The following is a 20,360-nucleotide window of genomic DNA, read 5'->3' on the forward strand; positions in this document are numbered from 1 at the left end:
GGTTATTCGGTACTCTCAAGTTCAGTGTGCCATCCTGTGCAGCCTAGAGGCGGAGCTCCAAAAGCGTTTTGAGCACCACGACCCTTATGAGCTGGTCAATGAGTTGAAAACTATCTTTGAAACTCATGCGGCCGTGGAAAGCTATGAGGCATCGAAACACTTCTTTGGCTGTATGATGGAAGAGGGTAGCTCCGTTAGTGAGCACGTGCTTGCTATGTCCGGGCATGCGAAGAAGCTCAGTGACTTGGGGATAGTGATTCCTAACCAGCTGGGTATTCATCGTGTACTCCAATCACTGCCACCTAGTTACAAGAACTTCATGATGAACTACAACATTGAATGTACTAGGACGTCGCCTAGAGGGGGGGGTGAATAGGCGGTGTATAAAAACTTCTACTTGAGAGCTAAACTAGGCGGAATAAAACTACTAAGTGTTTACTAGTTTAGCTCAAAGCCTATCAACTAGGGGTTTGCCTAAGAGCACCAACAACCTATGCTAGCATGATGAGCAACAAGGTGATAACAAGCTAGGTATAGCATCAAGCATGATAGATATCACAATGTAAAGTGCATAGGTAAAGGAGCTCGGGTTGAGAAGTAACCGGTGCACGAGGAGATGATGATGTATCCCGAAGTTCACACCCAAAGGTGCTACGTCTCCGTTGGAGCGGTGTGGAGGCACGAGGCACTCCAATGAGCCACTAGGGCTACCGTATTCTCCTCGAGCCTTTCCTCCAAGGAGGAAAGCCTCGATCCACTAAGGGACCCTTGAGGGTGGTCACCGAACCCGTACAAGCTTGGGCAAACTCCCAAGTATCAAGCTTGAGGCGACTCCACAACACGGAGGCTCTCAAGTACAAGGCCACAAGAGGCTACAACACGCCACACCGGCAACAAAGCCACCAAGACACCAACGCGCCACAACCGGCTCCAAAACCACAAAGGTTACCACACTCCACAAAGACAACAACGCCACATAGGCTACCACGCCACAAAGACGACAAGGCCACAAAGTCTACAAGGCCACAAAAGGCTACAAGAACACCACTAAGGTCAAACACGCCCTCTACGAGACTGGAACCCCGGAGAGAACCCAAACCGATGCACCTAATGCAATGGCTAAGAACACCACTAAGATGCCAAAGTTATTCTCTCCCAAATTCCAACAAAGCTACAAAAGCTATTGGGGGAATAAGGGAGGAAGAACAAATATGAGGAGAAACACCAAATAACTCCAAGATCTAGATCTAGCAAGATCCCCTCACTTGGAGAGGGATTCAATTGGTGAAGCTCTAGATCTAGATCTCCTCTCTCCTTTCCCCCAAAAATATGCAAGAAATAGTGGGGGGATCAAGAGGAGGAAGAATCACTTCAAGGTCAACAATGGAGGAGAGAGAATGGAGGGGAAGAAGTATTTGGGTCGGAGGTGGAAGAGAGGTATAAATAGGGGGCCCAAAATAGAGCCGTTGGAGACAGAAAAACGGTTAGATTCGCGCAAAACCGGTACTACCGCTTTCAAATTGGTACTACCATTTGCGCCAAAACTGTGCAGAAAACGCTCAGAAAAATACCCCAAAGCGGTACTACCGCTGTGCAAACCGGTAGTACCGTTTGTGTTCGAATCCAATGCAAAACAGAAAAGAAGCAGTGCGGATAGAGAGAGAAAGGGGCAGCAACAGCGAGGCAGGGCATGGCCAGCGAGGCTCTCCTGCGCGGGAGCATGCAACAGCGCAGCAGGTGGGAAGCAGCGTGGGGATCGAGGGTGAGCGAGCGACGTGGAGGGATCCCGCGCGGGATCGAGCTGCTGCTCTCCCGCGGGTCAACGCTCGTGGCGAGCGAGCGAGCATGGAGCAGATGCGGGCGAGCACTGCGGCGTGAGCTGGCGCGTGGCTGGGCCACGGCCTAGTGCGGGCACGTGAGGCGAGCTGGCTTTGGGCGGCGCGGCCCACAGCTGGAGGAAGCCTGCGGGTGGAAGAAGAAAGGGACGGCCGGTACTACCGGGCCCGGTACCAGGCCGGTACCGTAAATGGGCTACGGTAGTACCGGGCCGGTACCGGCCTGGTACCGCTTGCGATCCAGTATACAAAACTGCGCGTGCGGTACTTAGGCCGGTACCGCCCGGCCAAATAATATTTATTTTTGTTTTCCTTTTCTTTTTCCAAATAGACGTAACTGTAAAATCCATAACTTGAGCTAGAAAAGTCGGAATGGCATGAAACCAATTTTGCCGGAAAGAGGACGACGAGAGCTAGCACTACAAAAGGTAAAAACATGGAAACGAGTGAGTGAAGATTTTCTCATGGTCATAGAGGTGTAACCTCTCAATATGGTATATCGGGAAAATCATCACCCTCGCACATGCAACATGCGATGCATCCAGAATCTGTTTCCGATGAGCTAGAGCTTGTCATGAGAATGAACACAAGCTCTAACCCATCTCATGTATAAGAACCAAGAACAACCAAGAAACACAATGCAATGCATGCAATGTTTGAGCTCTCTCTGATGATGCGATCCACTATCCTATCGAGCACAAACCTTATCCTTGCGCGTTCCTCTTGAGTCGGCAAGCTCCGTCTTCATCCTCTTCATCATTGTACATGTCACCGTCTCCATCTTGTACGCACGCCACCATCTTCTTCGATCTTGTACGCACACCACCGTCTTCATCCATCTTCTACGCCATCTTCATCTCTCTTCATCTTCAACACCGTCTTCGTCTCTCTTCGACACCGTCTTCGTCATTGTACTCCATCTTCTCCATATTGCAACCTTGAGACCAACACATGGCTATGGACTCGACCTAAGATAGATTCTCAATGCAACCGTTAGTCCAAAGGGATTGTCATCAATTACCAAAACCACACATGGGGTAATGGACATGTTCTTTCAAACATGCAGAACATGAATAAAGAGTTACCTGAACTCTTCTCCATGCTGAAATCTGCTGAGGTTGAGATAAAGAAAGAGAACCAAGTGTTGATGGTCAACGAGACCACTGGTTTCAAGAAGCAGGGCAAGCCTAACAATGAGGGCAACTTCAAGAAGAGCGGCAAGAAAGCTGCTGCGCCTCCTGAGAAGCCTAAGGCTGGCCCTAAGCCTGATACTGTGTGCTATTACTGCAAGGAGAAGGGGCACTGGAAGCGTAATTGCTCCAAATACTTGGCTGATCTAAAGAGCGGCCTCATCAAGAAGAAAGGTATATTTGATATACATGTTATAGATGTCTATCTTACTAGTTCTCGTAGTAGTGCCTGGGTATTTGATACTGGTTCGGTTGCTCACATTTGTAACTCGAAACAGGAACTGCGGAATAAACGAAGCCTGGTGAGGGACGAGGTGATGATGCGCGTTGGAAATGGATCCAAGGTCGATGTGATCGCCGTTGGCATGCTTCCTCTACATCTACCTTCGGGATTAGTTTTAAACCTCAATAATTGTTATTTGGTGCCTCCGTTGAGTATGAACATTATATCTGTATCTTGTTTAATGCAAGACGGTTATTCGTTTAAGTCAGAGAATAATGGTTGTTCTATTTATATGAATAATATCTTTTATGGTCATGCGCCTGAGATGAATGGTTTATTCTTGTTAAGTCTCGATAGTAGTGATACACATGTTCATAACATAGATGCTAATCGAATTAAATTGAATGATAATTCTACTTATATGTGGCACTGTCGTCTTGGTCATATTGGAGTGAAGCGCATGAAGAAACTCCATTTCGATGGACTTCTTGAGTCACTTGACTTTGAGTCACTTGATAGATGCGAAGCATGTCTAATGGGAAAAATGACTAAGACTCCATTCTCTGGTACAATGGAGCGAGCTACAGACTTGTTGGAAATTATACATACTGATGTGTGCGGACCAATGAGTGTGGCATCGCGCGGTGGTTATCGTTATGTTCTAACCTTCACGGATGATCTGAGTAGATATGGGTATATTTACTTTATGAAACATAAATCCGAAACTTTCGAGAAGTTTAAGGAATTCCAAAGTGAAGTAGAAAATCAACGTAACAAGAAGATTAAGTTTCTGCGTTCTGATCGCGAGGCGAATATCTGAGCTATGGGTTTGGCATGCATTTAAAGAAATGTGGAATATTTTCACAGTTGACACCGCCGGGAACACCACATCGTAATGGTGTGTCCGAACGTCGTAATCGAACTCTCTTGGATATGGTTCGATCTATGATGTCTCTTACTGATTTCCCATTATCGTTTTGGGGTTATGCATTAGAGACAGCCGCATTCACTTTAAATAGGGAACCATCTAAATCCGTTGAAACGACACCGTATGAATTATGGTTTGGGAAGAAACCTAAGCTGTCGTTCCTTAAAGTTTGGGGTTGCGAAGCTTATGTAAAGAAGTTACAACCTGACAAGCTAGAACCCAAAGCGGAGAAATGCGTCTTCATAGGATACCCTAAAGAAACAATTGGGTACACTTTCTATCACAGATCCGAAGGCAAAGTCTTTGTTGCTAAGAATGGATCCTTTCTTGAGAAGGAGTTTCTCACTAAAGAAGTGACTGGAAGGAAAGTAGAACTCGACGAGGTTATTGAACCTTCTCTCGTAGATCAGAGTAGCGCAGTGCCGGAAGATGTTCCTGTGCAGCCTGCACTGATAGGAGAGGAAGCAAATGATGATGATCATGAAACTTCGAACGAGGAAGCTACTGAACCTCGCAGATCGACGAGGGAACGTACCACTCCTGATTGGTATGTGATGTCTACGCACGCTTCTATTCCTGTAGACGGTGTTGGGCCTCCAAGAGCAGAACTTACATAAGAACATATTGCAAGCATTATAAGACTCTACACTATCCTCTTTGTTGTTCAAACACTTCACCAGAAAATATCTAGACTTAGAGAGACCAATCATGCAAACCAAATTTCAACAAGCTCTACGGTAGTTCTTCATTAATAGGTGCAAAGTACATGATGCAAGAGCTTAAACATGATCTATTTGAGCACAACAATTGCCAAGTATCAAATTATTCAAGACAATATACCATTTACCACATGAAGCATTTTCTGTTTCCAACCAAATAACAATGAACGAAGCAGTTTCAACCTTCGCCATGAACATTAAAGATAGAACTAAGAACACCAGTGTTCATATGAAACAGCGGAGCGTGTCTCTCTCCCACACAAGGTATGATCCAATTTATTCAAAGAATGAAAATAACAAAACGAAAATAAAAGCACTCAGACGCTCCAAGTAAAGTACATAAGATGTGACGGAATAAAAATATAGTTTCACTAGAGGTGACCTGATAAGTTGTCGATGAAGAAGGGGATGCCTTGGGCATCCCCAAGCTTAGATGCTTGGGTCTTCTTGAAATATGCAGGGATGAACCATGGGGGCATCCCCAAGCTTAGACTTTTCACTCTTCTTGATCATAGTATATCATCCTCCTCTCTTGACCCTTGAAAACTTCCTCCACACCAAACTCAAAGCAAACTCATTAGAGGGTTAGTGAATAATCAAAAATTCACATGTTCAGAGGTGACATAATCATTCTTAACACTTCTGAACATTGCACAAAGCTACTGAAAGTTAATGGAACAAAGAAATCCATCAAACATAGCAAAACAGGCAATGCGAAATAAAAGGCAGAATCTGTCAAAACAAAACAGTCTGTAAAGACAAAATTTTCTGGGGCACTTAACTTGCTCAGATGAAAAATCTCAAATTGAATGAAAGTTGCGTACATATCTGAGAATCACGCACGTAAATTGGCAGATGTTTCTGAGTTACCTACAGACGGGGCTGCTCAATTTTGTGACAGTAAGAAATCTGTTTCTGCGCAGTAATCCAAATCTAGTATCAACCTTACTATCAAAGACTTTACTTGGCACAACAATGCAATAAAATAAAGATAAGGAGAGGTTGCTACAGTAGTAACAACTTCCAAGACACAACAAAACAGTAGCAAAATAAAAACATGGGTTATCTCCCAAGAAGTGCTTTCTTTATAGCCATTAAGATGGGCTCAGTAATTTTAATGATGCTCGCGCAAGAAATAAGAGTTGAAGCAAAAGAGAGCATCAAAAGCAAATAAGAAACACTTTTAAGTCTAACCCACTTCCTATGAAAAGGAATCTTGTAAATAAACAAGTCATGTAAGCATAATGCAACAAGCATAGAAAGGCAACACAAGCGCAACTTCAAGATTCTCAATATAAAGAGGGGAAACTTAATATTATTAAGATGCATATAACCATGTTTCCCTCTCTCATAATAACTTTCAGTAGCATCATGAACAAACTCAACAATATAACTATCACATGAAATATTCTTATCATGAGCTACATGCATGAAATTATTACTCTCTACATAAGCATAGTCATTACTATTAATTGTAGTGGGAGCAAATTCAATAAAATAGCTATCATTATTATTCTCATCACCATAATCATCATATATAGGAGGCATATTGTAATCATAATTAATTTTCTCCTCAATAGTAGGTGGACTGAAAATATGATAGTCATCATTGTAATCATCATATATAGGAGGTAAAGTATCATCAAAGTAAATTTTCTCCTCCATGCTTGGGGGACTAAAAATATCATGCTCATCAAAACCAGCTTCCCCAAGCTTAAATTCTTCCATAGCATTAGCAATAATAGTATTCAAAGAGTTCATGCTAATAACATTGTTACAACTATTTTGCAAACAAAGTTCCATGGGTTTTTTAATTCTCTCTTCAAACACATCATGTCCTAATTCAATATAAAGTTCATAAAGATCTCTAACTTTTTGTTGTTTTCCATTAAGCCTAACTAGTGAAAATAAAAACAAGAAACAAAAAGATATAATTGCAGGATCTAAAGGAAATAGCTTCGAGCACTCACACACCGGCAACAGTGCTAGGAAATAGCTTAGTAGTCGGAGGATGTGAATACTTTTTACCTTACCTCCCCGGCAACGGCGCCAGAAAATAGCTTGTTGCTGTGGGAGGCAATTCTCTGTGGTGTAACTTTTCTTCAGGTCCCTGGCAACGGCGCCAGAAAATAGCTTGATGTCTACGCATGCTTCTATTCCTGTAGACAGTGTTGGGCCTCCAAGAGCAGAGGTTTGTAGAACAGCAGCAAGTTTCCCTTAAGTGGATCACCCAAGGTTTATCGAACTCAGGGAGGTAGAGGTCAAGGATATCCCTCTCAAGCAACCCTGCAATTAAGATACAAGAAGTCTCTTGTGTCCCCAACACACCTAATACACTTGTCAGATGTATAGGTGCACCAGTTCGGCGAAGAGATATTAAAACGCAGGTGGTATAGATGGTGGTAAACGGTAATTGCGATTTGAAGTAAATATTGCAGGAAGTAAAGATGCAGTAAAACAGTAAATAAGCGATGTTTGCAGTATTTGGAAACAAGGCCTAGGGATCATACTTTCACTAGTGGACAAGAACGAAGTTGTCATGGAGACTACGTCCACCAATGAATGCATTTTGGTTCTTGCTAACAAGGCGATCAAGCTTTGGGGCCAAGCGCAGCGACAACACTTTCGCTGCAACCTTGCCGATGAGGTGCACGAGGCTGATGGGGCGGTAGTCGCCGAGAGTCTCGGCATCCGGGCGTTTCGGCAGCAAGGTAAGCAGGGCCTGGTTGAGCTTATGAAAGCCTCTGCCCCGAAGCTCATTCAGCTGCTGGAATACAGCCAGTATGTCGTGCTTGACCAGGGGCCAGCAGGCCTGAAGGAATTCAGCGGTGAATCCGTCAGGACCTGGGGCCTTGCGTGCAGGGAGGCGCTTGACAGCATCCCATATCTCATCGTCCGTGAACGGCTCGTCGAGCTCAGCAAGGTCCGCGGCGGGGTCGATCAGATGCTCTAGGTTTAGGGTGCAGTCGCGGTCAGCCGTCGAGCCAATGAGGGCGTCGAAGTGGGCAAAAGCCGCCTCCGACATCTCAACCGGCTGGTCAATCACCCGGTCCCCCACCATGAAGCTGTGAATGCGATTCTTTTGACGACGGTAGGAGCATTGCTGGTGAAAAAATGTCGTATTCGCGTCGCCATCCCTAAGGTTGGCAATCCTAGCCCTTTGCCTAGCAATCGTGCGCTCGAGGGAAGCATACCCAAGGTGGGATAGCTTCAGCACCTTGTGCAGCCATAACTCGTGCGGCGTATCCTCGCGGGCTTTGTCGAATCGCAAGATAAGCTCCCTACAAATGGCCAGCTTGTGGCGCCACCAGCTTGGCGGCCCAACTTGTGAGCTTGCTGGCTGTCGCCTGGAGGCGTAGCATGAGCCGCTCATAGGGATCAGCGCTGCCCACCGAGGTCCAGGCCTCAGCAACCACTTCCTGAAAGCCTGATGTCTACACACGCTTCTATTCCTGTAGACAGTGTTGGGCCTCCAAGAGCAAAGGTTTGTAGAACATCAGCAAGTTTCCCTTAAGTGAATCACCCAAGGTTTATCGAACTCAGGGAGGTAGAGGTCAAAGATATCCCTCTCAAGCAACAATGCAATTAAGATACAAGAAGTCTCTTGTGTCCCCAACACACCCAATACACTTGTCAGATGTATAGGTGCACTAGTTCGGCGAAGAGATAGTAAAACACAGGTGGTATAGATGGTGGTAATATTGTAGGAAGTAAAGATGCAGTAAAACAGTAAACAAGCGATGTTTGCAGTATTTGGAAACAAGGCCTAGGGATCATACTTTCACTAGTGGACACTCTCAACAATGATCACATAAATAAATAACTTCTCTTCTCTTATGCTACTTTCAAAGACTCTATTGTTGGATAACAAACACCATTCATTGTGTAGGGCTACAAAAGCACACCTCAAGCCGGAGTAAACAAGCTCCACAACATCCAGAGTTCATATTAAAGTAACCTCTAGAGTGCATAATAGACCGTTGCAATTTAGACCGAGTACTAACATAGCATACACACTGTCAACAATAGCTATGAAAGGGGGAATAGATCACATCAATACTATCATAGTAATAGTTAACTTCATAATCTACAAGAGATTACAATCATAACCTACGCCAAGTACTACATGATGCACACACTGTCCACATTACATCATGAAGGAGGAATAGACTACTTTAATAACATCACTAGAGTAGCACATAGATTAACAGTGATACAAAGCTCATCATATGGATCTCAATCATGTAAAGCAGCTCATGAGATCATTGTATTGAGGTACATGAGAGATAGATTAACCACATAGCTACCGGTAGAGCCCTTAGCCTCGAGGGAGAACTACTCCCTCCTCATCATAGGAGACAGCAATGGCGATGAAGATGGCGGTGGTGTCGATGGAGATGCCTTCCGGGGGCACTTCCCCATCCCGGTGGCATGCTGGAACAGAGACTTCTGTCCCCCGAACTTGGTTTTGCGATGGCGGCGGCTGCGTAACGTTTCTCGTCGCGTGGCTTATCCCCTTAGGGTTTTCGCGCCGGGGAGACTTTATAGGCGGAAGGGCAGCCTCGGAGGGGCAACAGGGCTCCCTCACCACATGGCGGCGCGGCCAGGGTGGGACCCGCGCCCCCCTATGGTGTGGGTCCCCCTTGGCCCCCCTCTGGCCCCTCTTCAGTGCTCTGGAACCTTCCGTGAAATATAAGATCGTGGGCATTAATTTCGTCCAATTCCGAGAATATTTCCTGTGTAAGATTTCTGAAACCAAAAACAGCAGAAAACAGGAACTGGCACTTCGGCATCTTGTTAATAGGTTAGTTCCGGAAAATGCATCAAAACGATATAAAGTATGAATAAAACATGTAGGTATTGTCATAAAACTAGCATGGAACATGAGAAATTATAGATACATTGGAGACGTATCAGTATGATCCATGGCTAAATGTCATGATTGTGGACAACAATGATGAAGACCCTGCGACGTATGAAGAAGCAATGATGGGCCCAGATTCCAACAAATGGCAAGAAGCCATGAAATCGAAATGGGATCCATGTATGATAACCAAGTATGGACTTTGGTAGACTTACCTGATAGCCGCAAGGCTGTCGAGAATAAATGGATCTTCAAAAGGAAAACAGATGTTGATGGTAACATTACTGTCTATAAAGCTCGACTTGTCACAAAGGGTTTCCGACGAATTCAAGGAGTTGACTACGATGAGACTTTCTCACCTGTAGCGAAGCTAAAGTCTGTGAGGATTTTGTTAGCAATAGCTGCATTTTTCGATTATGAGATTTGGCAGATGGATGTCAAAACGGCGTTCCTTAATGGTGACATTGAGGAAGAGTTGTATATGGTACAACCCAAAGGTTTTGTCGATCCTAAAAATGCTGACAAGGTATGCAAACTTCAGCGTTCCATTTATGGACTGGAGCAAGCATCCCGGAGTTGGAACCGACGCTTTGATAAGGTGATCAAAGACTTCGGGTTTATACAGACTCATGGTGAGGCATGTATTTACAAGAAAGTGAGTGGGAGCTCTGTAGCGTTCCTGATATTATATGTAGATGACATATTATTGATTGGGAATGATATAGAACTATTAAGCAGTGTTAAAGGTTATTTGAATAAGTGTTTTTCAATGAAAGACCTTGGTGAAGCAGCGTACATTTTAGGCATCAAGATTTATAGAGATAGATCAAGACGCCTAATAGGGCTTTCACAGAGTACATACCTGGACAAGATTCTAAAGAAGTTTAGAATGGATGAAAGCAAGAAAGGGTTCTTGCCTATGTTGCCAGGTAAGGTCTTGAGTAAGACTCAAGGTCCGGCTACGGCAGAAGAAAGAGAGAGGATGAATAAGATCCCCTATGCCTCGGCAGTAGGCTCTATCATGTATGCCATGTTGTGTACTAGACCGGATATCGCACATGCTGTTAGTTTGACCAGCAGATATCAAAGTGATCCAGGAATGGAACACTAGACAACGGTCAAGAATATCCTGAAGTACTTGAAAAGGACTAAGGATATGTTTCTTTGTTATGGCGGTGACCAAGAGCTCGTTGTAACCAGTTACACCGATGCAAGTTGGGACACTGATCCTGATGACTCTAAGTCTCAGTCTGGGTATGTGTTTATACTGAATGGGGCTGCAGTAAGCTGGATGAGTTCCAAGCAGTGCACGGTGGCGAAGTCTTCAACTGAATCAGAATACATAGCGGCTTTAGAGGCTTCATCGGAAGTGGTATGGATGAAGAGGTTCATTGTTGAGCTTGGTGTGGTTCCTAGTGCATTGGACCCATTAATCATTTATTTTTACAACATGGGTGCCATCGCCAATGCACAAGAACCAAGGTCACACAAGAAGCTAAAGCATATCAAGCTGCATTTTCATTCGATTCGCGAGTACATCGAAGTTGGTGAAGTAAAGATTTGCAAAGTACACACAGATCTGAATGTGGCAGATCCGTTGACTAAAGCTCTCCCTAGGGCAAAGCATGACCAACACCAGAATGCCATGGGTGTTAGGTACCTTACAATGTAATCTAGATTATTGACTCTAGTGCAAGTGGGGGACTGTTGGAGATATGCCCAAGAGGCAATAATAAAGTGTTTATTATAATATCTTTGTGTTTATGATAAATGTTTGCATACCATGCTATAATTGTATTAACCGAAACATTGATACATGTGTGTTATGTAAACAACAAGGAGTCCCTAGTAAGCCTCTTCTATAACTAGCTTGTTGATTAATAGATGATTATGGTTTCGTGATCATGAACGTTGGATGTTATTAATAACAAGGTTATGTCATTGGTTGAATGATATACTGGACACACACCCATATGAGCGTAGCATAAGATCAAGTCATTAAGTTCAACTTGCTATAAGCTTTCGATACATAGTTACCTAGTCCTTCGACCATGAGATCATGTTAATCACTTACACCGGAAGGATGCTTTGATTACATCAAACGCCACTGCGTAAATGGGTGGTTATAAAGATGGGATTAAGTATTTGGAAAGTGTGAGTTGAGGCATATGGATCAAAAGTGGGATTTGTCCATCCCGATGACGGATAGATATACTCTGGGCCCTCTCGGTGGAATGTTGTCTAATTAGCTTGCAAGCATGTGACTGGGCCACAAGAGATGACATACCACAGTACGAGTAAAGAGTACTTGTCGGTAACGTGGTTGAACTAGGTAGGGTGATACCGATGATCGAACCTCGGACAAGTAAAGTATCGCGTGACAAAGGGAATCGGTATCGTATGTAAATGGTTCAATTGATCACTAAGTTATCGTTGAATAGGTGGGAGCCATTATGGATCTCCAGATCCCGCTATTGGTTATTGCTCGGAGAGGAGTCTCGACCATGTCTGCATATTTCACGAACCGTAGGGTGACGCGCTTAAGGTTCGATGTCGCATAAGTAGATTCGGAATATGAGATGGAGACCGAAGTTTGTTCGGAGTCTCGGATGGGATCCAGGACATCACGAGGAGGTCCGGAATGGTCCGGAGAATAAGATTCATATAAGGGAAGTTGATTTCTAGGTTTCGGAAAAGTTCGGGATTTTTCCGGTGGAAGACCGGGAAGGTTCTAGAAGGTTTCGGGGGTCCCACCAGTGGGCCCACGACCCTAGGAGGACTAGCATGGGCCGAGGGGATGCTCCCTAGCCTAATGGGCCAGGGGCACTGATACGTCCAAAACGTATCTACTTTCCCGAACACTTTTGCTATTGTTTTGCCTCTAATTTGTGTATTTTGGATACAACTAACATGGACTAACGCTGTTTTCAGCAGAATTGCTCTGGTGTCTCGTTTTTGTGCAGAAACTCAACTTTCAGGAAAATCCCCGGGATTAATTCCAATGGGCCTATTTTCACAGAAGAATAACGGAGCCAGAAGACCAGAAGGAGGGGGGCCACGAGGCAGCCACCCCACCAGGCGGCGCGGCAGGCCCCTGGGCCGCGCCGGCCTATGGTGGCGGTGCCTCGGGCAGCCCCAGGTGCCCCCCTATGGACTACTTAAGGGTTTCGACCTAAAAACGCACGGGGGTTAGACGAAATCGCCAGAAGACATCCAGAACTCCGCCGCCATCGCGAAACTCCGTCTCGGGACCAGAAACTCCGTTCTGGCACTCCGCCGGGATGGGGAATTGGAGGAGATCATCGCCATCATCACCACCGACGCCTCTCCATCAACCAGCCATGCTTCCCCCATCCATGTGTGAGTAATTCCCCCGCTGTAGGCTGAAGGGGATGGTAGGGATTGGATGAGATTGATCATGTAATAGTCATAAGATTGTTAGGGCATAGTGTCTAGTATCCGTTGTGGGTACTTTTATGATATTGTTGCAACTTGTTATGCTTAATGCTTGTCACTAGGGCCCGAGTGCCATGATCTCAGATCTGAACATGTTATTGTTTCATGATGATATTCATTGTTTTATGATCATACCTGCAAGTTGTATACACATATTGCTGTCCGGAACCCGAGGCCCCAAAGTGATAGAAATTGGGACAACCGGAGGGGAAGGTGGTGATATGAGGATCACATGTGTTCACGGAGTGTTAATGCTTTGCTCCGGTGCTCTATTAAAAGGAGTACCTTAATTTCCAGTAGATTCCCTAGAGGCCCGGCTGCCACCGGCTGGTAGGACAAAAGATGTTGTGCAAGTTTCTCATTGCGAGCACGTACGACTATATATGGAACATATGCCTATAATTGTTTAGTACTTGGATACTGTTTTATTACTATCTGCAAATGCCCTACCTTGATTGTTACATGAGTTCTCTTATCCATGCAGCGCCCGTTCATCCATCCCTGTGCCTACAGTATTTTAATCCTGCTGTTTACTATAATCACTACTACTGTCTTTGCTACACTGCTGCTGATATTTCACTACCGCTACTGCTATAAAACTGTTGCTACTGATAAACTCTTGCGAGCAAGTCTGTTTCCAGGTGCAGCTGAATTGACAACTCCGCTGTTAAGGCTTACAAATATTCTTTGGCTCCCCTTGTGTCGAATCAATAAATTGGGTTTTACTTCCCTCGAAGACTGTTGCGATCCCCTATACTTGTGGGTCATCAAGACTATTTTCTGGCGCCGTTGCCGGGGAGCATAGCTTTATTTGCAAGTTCACCTGGATTGATATTGTTTGCTGCAAATTCTCCATCATGGGTAAACCTCGCGATACTAAAGTCGCCATATTACCATCCACTACAAGAAAAGGTACAACTCTGAGTACCTCTGCTGCTCTTGAATCACCATCTGTGATAAGTCAACTTGTTTCACCACCACAAGCTTCACATGCTGGTACTTCTGCTGAATCTGAAAATTCTTATAATTTTGATGATGCTTCTGCTGTGCTTGATGATAGTGGTTCGTTAGGATCTTTTCTAGATGCTACAATTGCTAGGTCTAGACAAATTGAAAATACTGAAACTCCTAATGAAAATATTGTTACACCTGTTAATTCACCTGAGTCTGTTGAATACTCTAGTGATGATCTTGATGAAGATTATGTGGAACTTGATGATGATTTTATTGATAAATGCAATGCTACTACTGGTACAAGTAACCTTAAAAAGCTTATTGCACAACGTGCTGTTAGATATAAACTATTGATACGTCTCAAACGTATCTATAATTTCTTATGTTCCATGCTAGTTTTATGACAATACCTACATGTTTTGTTCACACTTTATGTCATTATTATGCATTTTCCGGAACTAACCTATTGACAAGATGCCGAAGTGCCAATTCCTGTTTTCTGCTGTTTTTGATTTCAGAAATCCTAGTAAGGAAATATTCTCGGAATTGGATGAAATCAACGCCCAGTATCTTATAATTCCATGAAGCTTCCAGAACACCGGAGAGGGGCCAGAGGAGAGCCACAGGCCCACCACACAGGTGGCCGGCGCGGCCCAAGGGGGGGCGCGCCCCCCTAGTGTGTGGTCCCACCAGGGCCCCTCCGAGGCTGCCCTTCCGCCTACTTAAGGACTCCGTCGCGAAAACCCTAGAAGAATAAGCCACGGGACGAGAAAAGTTACGCAGCCACTGCCATCGCGAAGCCAAGATTCGGGGGACATAAGTCTCTGTTCCGGCAAGCTGCCGGGACGGGGAAGTGCCCCCGGAAGGCATCTCCATCGACACCACCGCCATCTTCATCAACGCTGCTGTCTCCCATGATGAGGAGGGAGTAGTTCTCCCTCGAGGCTAAGGGCTGTACCGGTAGCTATGTGGTTCATCTCTCTCTCCCATGTGATTTTATGTGATCATGAGCTTTGTGATCTAGTTGAATATCATCTATGTGCTACTCTAGTGATGTTATTAAAGTAGTCTATTCCTCCTTCATGATGTAATGGTGACAGTGTGTGCATCATGTAGTACTTGGTATAAGCTATGATTGTGATGTCTTGTAGATTATGGAGTTAACTATTACTATGATAGTATTGATGTGATCTATTCCCCCTTTCATAGTGTAATGGTGACAGTGTGTGCGCTATGTTATTTCTCGGTATAATTGCAATGATCTATTATGCACTCTAAGGTTATTTAAATATGAACATCGAATGTTGTGGAGCTTGTTAACTCTGGCATTGAGGTGCTCTTGTAGCCCTACACAATGAATGGTGTTTGTCATCCAACAAGAGAGTGTAGAGAAAGTAGTATTTGTTTATTCAGTTATGTGATCAATGTTGAGAGTGTCCACTAGTGAAAGTATGATCCCTAGGCCTTGTTTCCGAATAAGTTACACCACAGAGAATTGCTTCCCACGCCATCAAGCTATTTTCTGGCACCGCTTGTTTACTGTTTTACTGCATCTTTACTTCCTGCAATATTACCACCATCTATACCACTTGTATTTCACTATCTCTTCGCCGAACTAGTGCACCTATACATCTGACAAGTGTATTAGGTGTGTTGGGGACACAAGAGACTTCTTGTATCGTGATTGCAGGGTTGCTTGAGAGGGATATCTTTGACCTCTTCCTCCCTGAGTTCGATAAACCTTGGGTGATCCACTTAAGGGAAAACTTGCTGCTGTTCTACAAACCTCTGCTCTTGGAGGCCCAACACTGTCTACAGGAATAGAAGCGTGCGTAGACATCAACTATCTCCTGATCCTAAATTTTCCACATCTCCTATAAACATTAAGGATAAGGATTATGATTTTTCTCTTGATTTATCTCATATATCTATTGTTGAGAAAACACCTTTTTGTGGTACTGAAAAAGAAAATGCTGTAGAACACATGATTGAGCTGTCTACTTTGAGTAGCTTGTTTTCTGATGATACCAAGAAGCGTACTTATTTTGTTGCTAAATTTTTTCCTTTCTCATTAAAGGATGATGCTAAAACTTGGTATAATAGTTTACCTCCTGATTCTATTGATAGTCCAAGTGGTTTGCTTGATGTTTTCTTTCGGAAATACTTTCCTGCTAGTGCTCAACATGTTGCTTTGCAGAAAATTTATAGTTTTGACCAGGAAGATGGAGAGAAATTGCCTGAAGCTTGGGCAAGATTTTGCTCTCTTATCAGAGCTCGGCCTGGACATGATTTGGAAAAGCATGATTTACTTGATATATTTTATAGTGGACTAACCATTGAGTCTAGGGCATACCTGGATAGTTGTGCTGGTTGTGTTTTCAGGAAAAGAACTCCAGATGAAGCGAAAGAATTATTGGCTAAAATAGGCCGAAATCATGATGATTGGACTACACCTGAACCAACTCCAACGCCAATATTGAAGAAGAGGGGTATGATTAAATTAAATGATGAAGATATGAGGGAAGCCAAGAAGTCTCTTAAGGAGAAAGGTATTAAATCTGAAGATGTGAAGAATTTACCTCCCATAGAAGATTTATGTAAGATAACTCCCCCTTCATCCATGATTGAGGTACATTCTCTTCAACGCTTTAGTAGGGAAGATATTCCGTATTCAAAACCTCCTGATCAATGTTTAGATGAGTTTGATAATTATATTGTTAAGCAAGATAATTTTAATATGAGAGTAGAGAATCATTTAATGAGAAATTCTCAAGCTATTAGTGAATTGCATGATATTGTGGAGAGAACCTCCAATGATGTTAAGATGCTTGTTAAACATTTTCATATGGTTCAAACTCAAATTGATCAACTCACTAAAGTGCAAAATGACTTGTTGAAAAATAGTTCTAAAGAAAAACATGCTTATGAAGTAACAACTAGAGGTGGTGTTTCTACTCAGGATCCTCTATATCCTGAGGGGCATCCCAAAAGAGTTGAACAAGATTCTCAACGAACTAAAGAAATTATTGCTCCTTCTAAGAAAAAGAAAAAGAAACATAAAACTGTTGTAGAATCCTCTGAGCCTGTTAATGATCCTAGTAGTATTTCTATTTCTGATGCTGAAACTGAAAGTGGTAATGAACATGATAAAGATAATGATAAGAATGATGCTTCTGATAAAGTAGAAGTTGAAGATGAACCTGACAAGCATGCTAAAAATAAAAAGTATACTAAAGAAGATTTTATTGCTAAGAAACATGGTAATGAAAGAGAACCTTGGGTTCAAAAGCAAATGCCTTTTCCTGCTAAGAAACTAAAATCAAAGGAAGAAGAACACTATAATAAATTTTGTGATTGGATGAAACTTTTGTTCTTGCAAATTCCTTTGACTGATGCTATTAAATTGCCTCCTTATTCAAAGTATATGAAAGATATTGTCTCTAACAAAAGGAAAATTCCTAATGAGGAGATTTCCACTATGCTTGCTAATTACTCTTTCAATGGCAAGGTTCCAAAGAAGCTGGGCGACCCAGGTATACCGACTATTCCTTGTTCCATCAAGAATAATTATGTTAGAACTGCTCTATGTGATTTGGGAGCAGGAGTTAGTGTTATGCCTTTTTCTCTTTACAAGAGACTTGATTTAGATAAGTTGATACCAACTGATATATCTTTGCAAATGGCTGATAAATCTACTGCTGTTCCTATTGGTGTATGTGAGGATGTTCCTGTTCAAGTTACTCAAAATTGCTTAATATTAACTGATTTTGTTGTGTTGGAAATGCCTGAAGATGATAATATGTCCATTATTCTAGGAAGACCTTTTCTTAATACTGCAGGGGCTGTTATTGATTGCAATAAAGGAAAAGTTACTTTCAATGTTGATGACAAGGAACATACTGTTTATTTTCCCAAGAGGATTGATAAAGTATATGGAGTTAATACAATTTCTAATTTGAGATATATCAAAGTGGGAGATATTGATTGTCCAATATATGAGCCTAAAGAAGAATATCAAACTCTTGTGATTGGATCCATATCAATACAATATAAGGTAACATGATTGATTTGAGGTTTATTTCTTCTTATGACATGTAAAAATTATTTGGTGGCAAGACTTGATCAACCTTGTTAACAAGTATATTTTATATGCATAGAAGAGCTAAACAACATTTCTTTCTTTCTCCACTTGTTTCACTTGCTGTAGCATTACTTGTTTTGTAAGATGCTTTGATTGTTTAGAGGTTTGAAAAATCTTTTTCTGCCCTGTAATAATAATTTTAACACCCAAAAATGTGCATTTTTCAAAGTTTTCAAAAATTTACAAAAATTATACTGTTGGTCTTATTTTTCGAAGAGCAACCTGGGAGTGCCTGGGGCTGACCAGTGGGGCACCCCAGGGCTGCCCCCATGAGCCGACGCGGCCAAGGAGGGGGGCGCGCCACCCTGTGGTGTGGGCCCCTCCTTGCCCCACTAAGTCATCTCTTCCTCCCATTCTACTCTCTCTCCCGAAAAAACTCGTACCAACTTTCTCTCACTCGCGTTTTTGCTCAAGAGCTCAGGATTCTTCGATCTCTTTGCTCAGCCCAGATTTCTGTCTGAAATTTGGCACATTTGCTCTCCGGTATGTGACTCCTCCGATTATCCAAATAAAACTTTGTTTGGTTGAGTATATCTTGAATATTTTGCTGCTGTAGGTAACATGTTAAGTGAGCTTGCATGCTTGTTCTAAGTTGTAAAAATTAGTTTTGATGCATGTTTAGTACTCTATCAAGTTCCTATAGTAGTTTCCCTCATTTATATGTCTCCAAATCAACTTTTATAATGTTTGTTGAAAAATTTCAGAAAAAGAAGATGAATAACCATACCTTTGGAGAAGTGTTCGAAAGAGAGACGACAAGCACGGGGAGGCCCTCAAGGGCAGCCACTCGAATTAGACGATCCTATAATGAGGATGTCATCGCACCGAGCTTCGAAGTTGAAGAGGATAATGGAGTTCCTAATGCTTCATCTTTTCCATGTTATGACTTTTTGCGTAATGCAGGGCTGCTTGATGATTTCTTGTTCCTCATCAATAATGTGGGCTTATCTACCTATATGGAAGATGAGAGGAGTCAATACTACATGCTCACTAAAAGCTTTGTTGAAAGCTTTCAGTTCAACAACTCACACTTCTCACCAACAGTTACATTTAGGATCTATGACAGGCCTATTACTATGAAGTTGAAGGATTTTTGTGCTGCATTGGATATTAACCCTGTAGGTACAGCGAAGAAGATCGAGAAAAGCCCCAAAGCTTTGAGGGAGCTCTATCGAGAAGTTACCAATGATGATGACCGCGCCATTTAGCGCGGCAAGATAAGAAACATTCAACTCCCTGCCATTAGATATTTCGCTTACTATCTTGCTACTAGCATTCTTGGTAGGGAGAACACTAGCAACATTTCTAGTTATCATCTTGCTTTCCTAGTTGCTGCGCTTACTGGGCAAACACCTTATCATCTGGGTGCCCTTGTTGCTCGTCGTTTATCCAATAAGGGGCCTATTTTTGGAGGAATTGTTGCCTCACGTATTATAGCATATCTAGATCTTCCTCTTGATCCTACTGATGAGAAATTAACTCCTATGAGGCTTGATATTGCTGCTATGAAGAGTCACCAATTTGTCACAACTGACTCTAGTTTAGAAAATATTGTCTATAAAATGTTGTTTATTGACGGGGATGAGAAGGAAATCCCTTTGCCGCAGGCCGACTTGTTCAGTGTTCACAGGAGACCGTGGTCGCGCTCTAAGGAGGAGGTGGATGAGCAGCTGAAGATACAAGGTTTCCACCAGAAGCATGACTCCGAGGATGCCGAGCCCTCCTACGGGTACACCGTCACGTATCCTGGTGCGTCTTCCAGCACATACCCGGAACAGGATCCTTCTTCGCCATACTACGGAGGTGCCACTTCATGGGCACCATGGGATTGATCTCCACTTAGGCCAAAAGCTTAAGCTTGGGGGTAGGTATGTCGGCATCACTTATTCATTGCATATTAGAATTGCTGGATACTTGTATATACTTGTTTAACTTCTTAAGGTGGTTTCTAATAAGAGGGAGATGATATTTGGGGAAGTGCTGTTTAAAAACACATTCTGTACTGATACCAAAAAAATTCCCAAAACAGCCAGAACGTTATTTTGCGAAG

The sequence above is a fragment of the Lolium perenne genome, chromosome 2, assembly GCF_019359855.2.
Source record: "Lolium perenne isolate Kyuss_39 chromosome 2, Kyuss_2.0, whole genome shotgun sequence".
NCBI classification, from domain to species: Eukaryota; Viridiplantae; Streptophyta; class Magnoliopsida; order Poales; family Poaceae; genus Lolium; species Lolium perenne.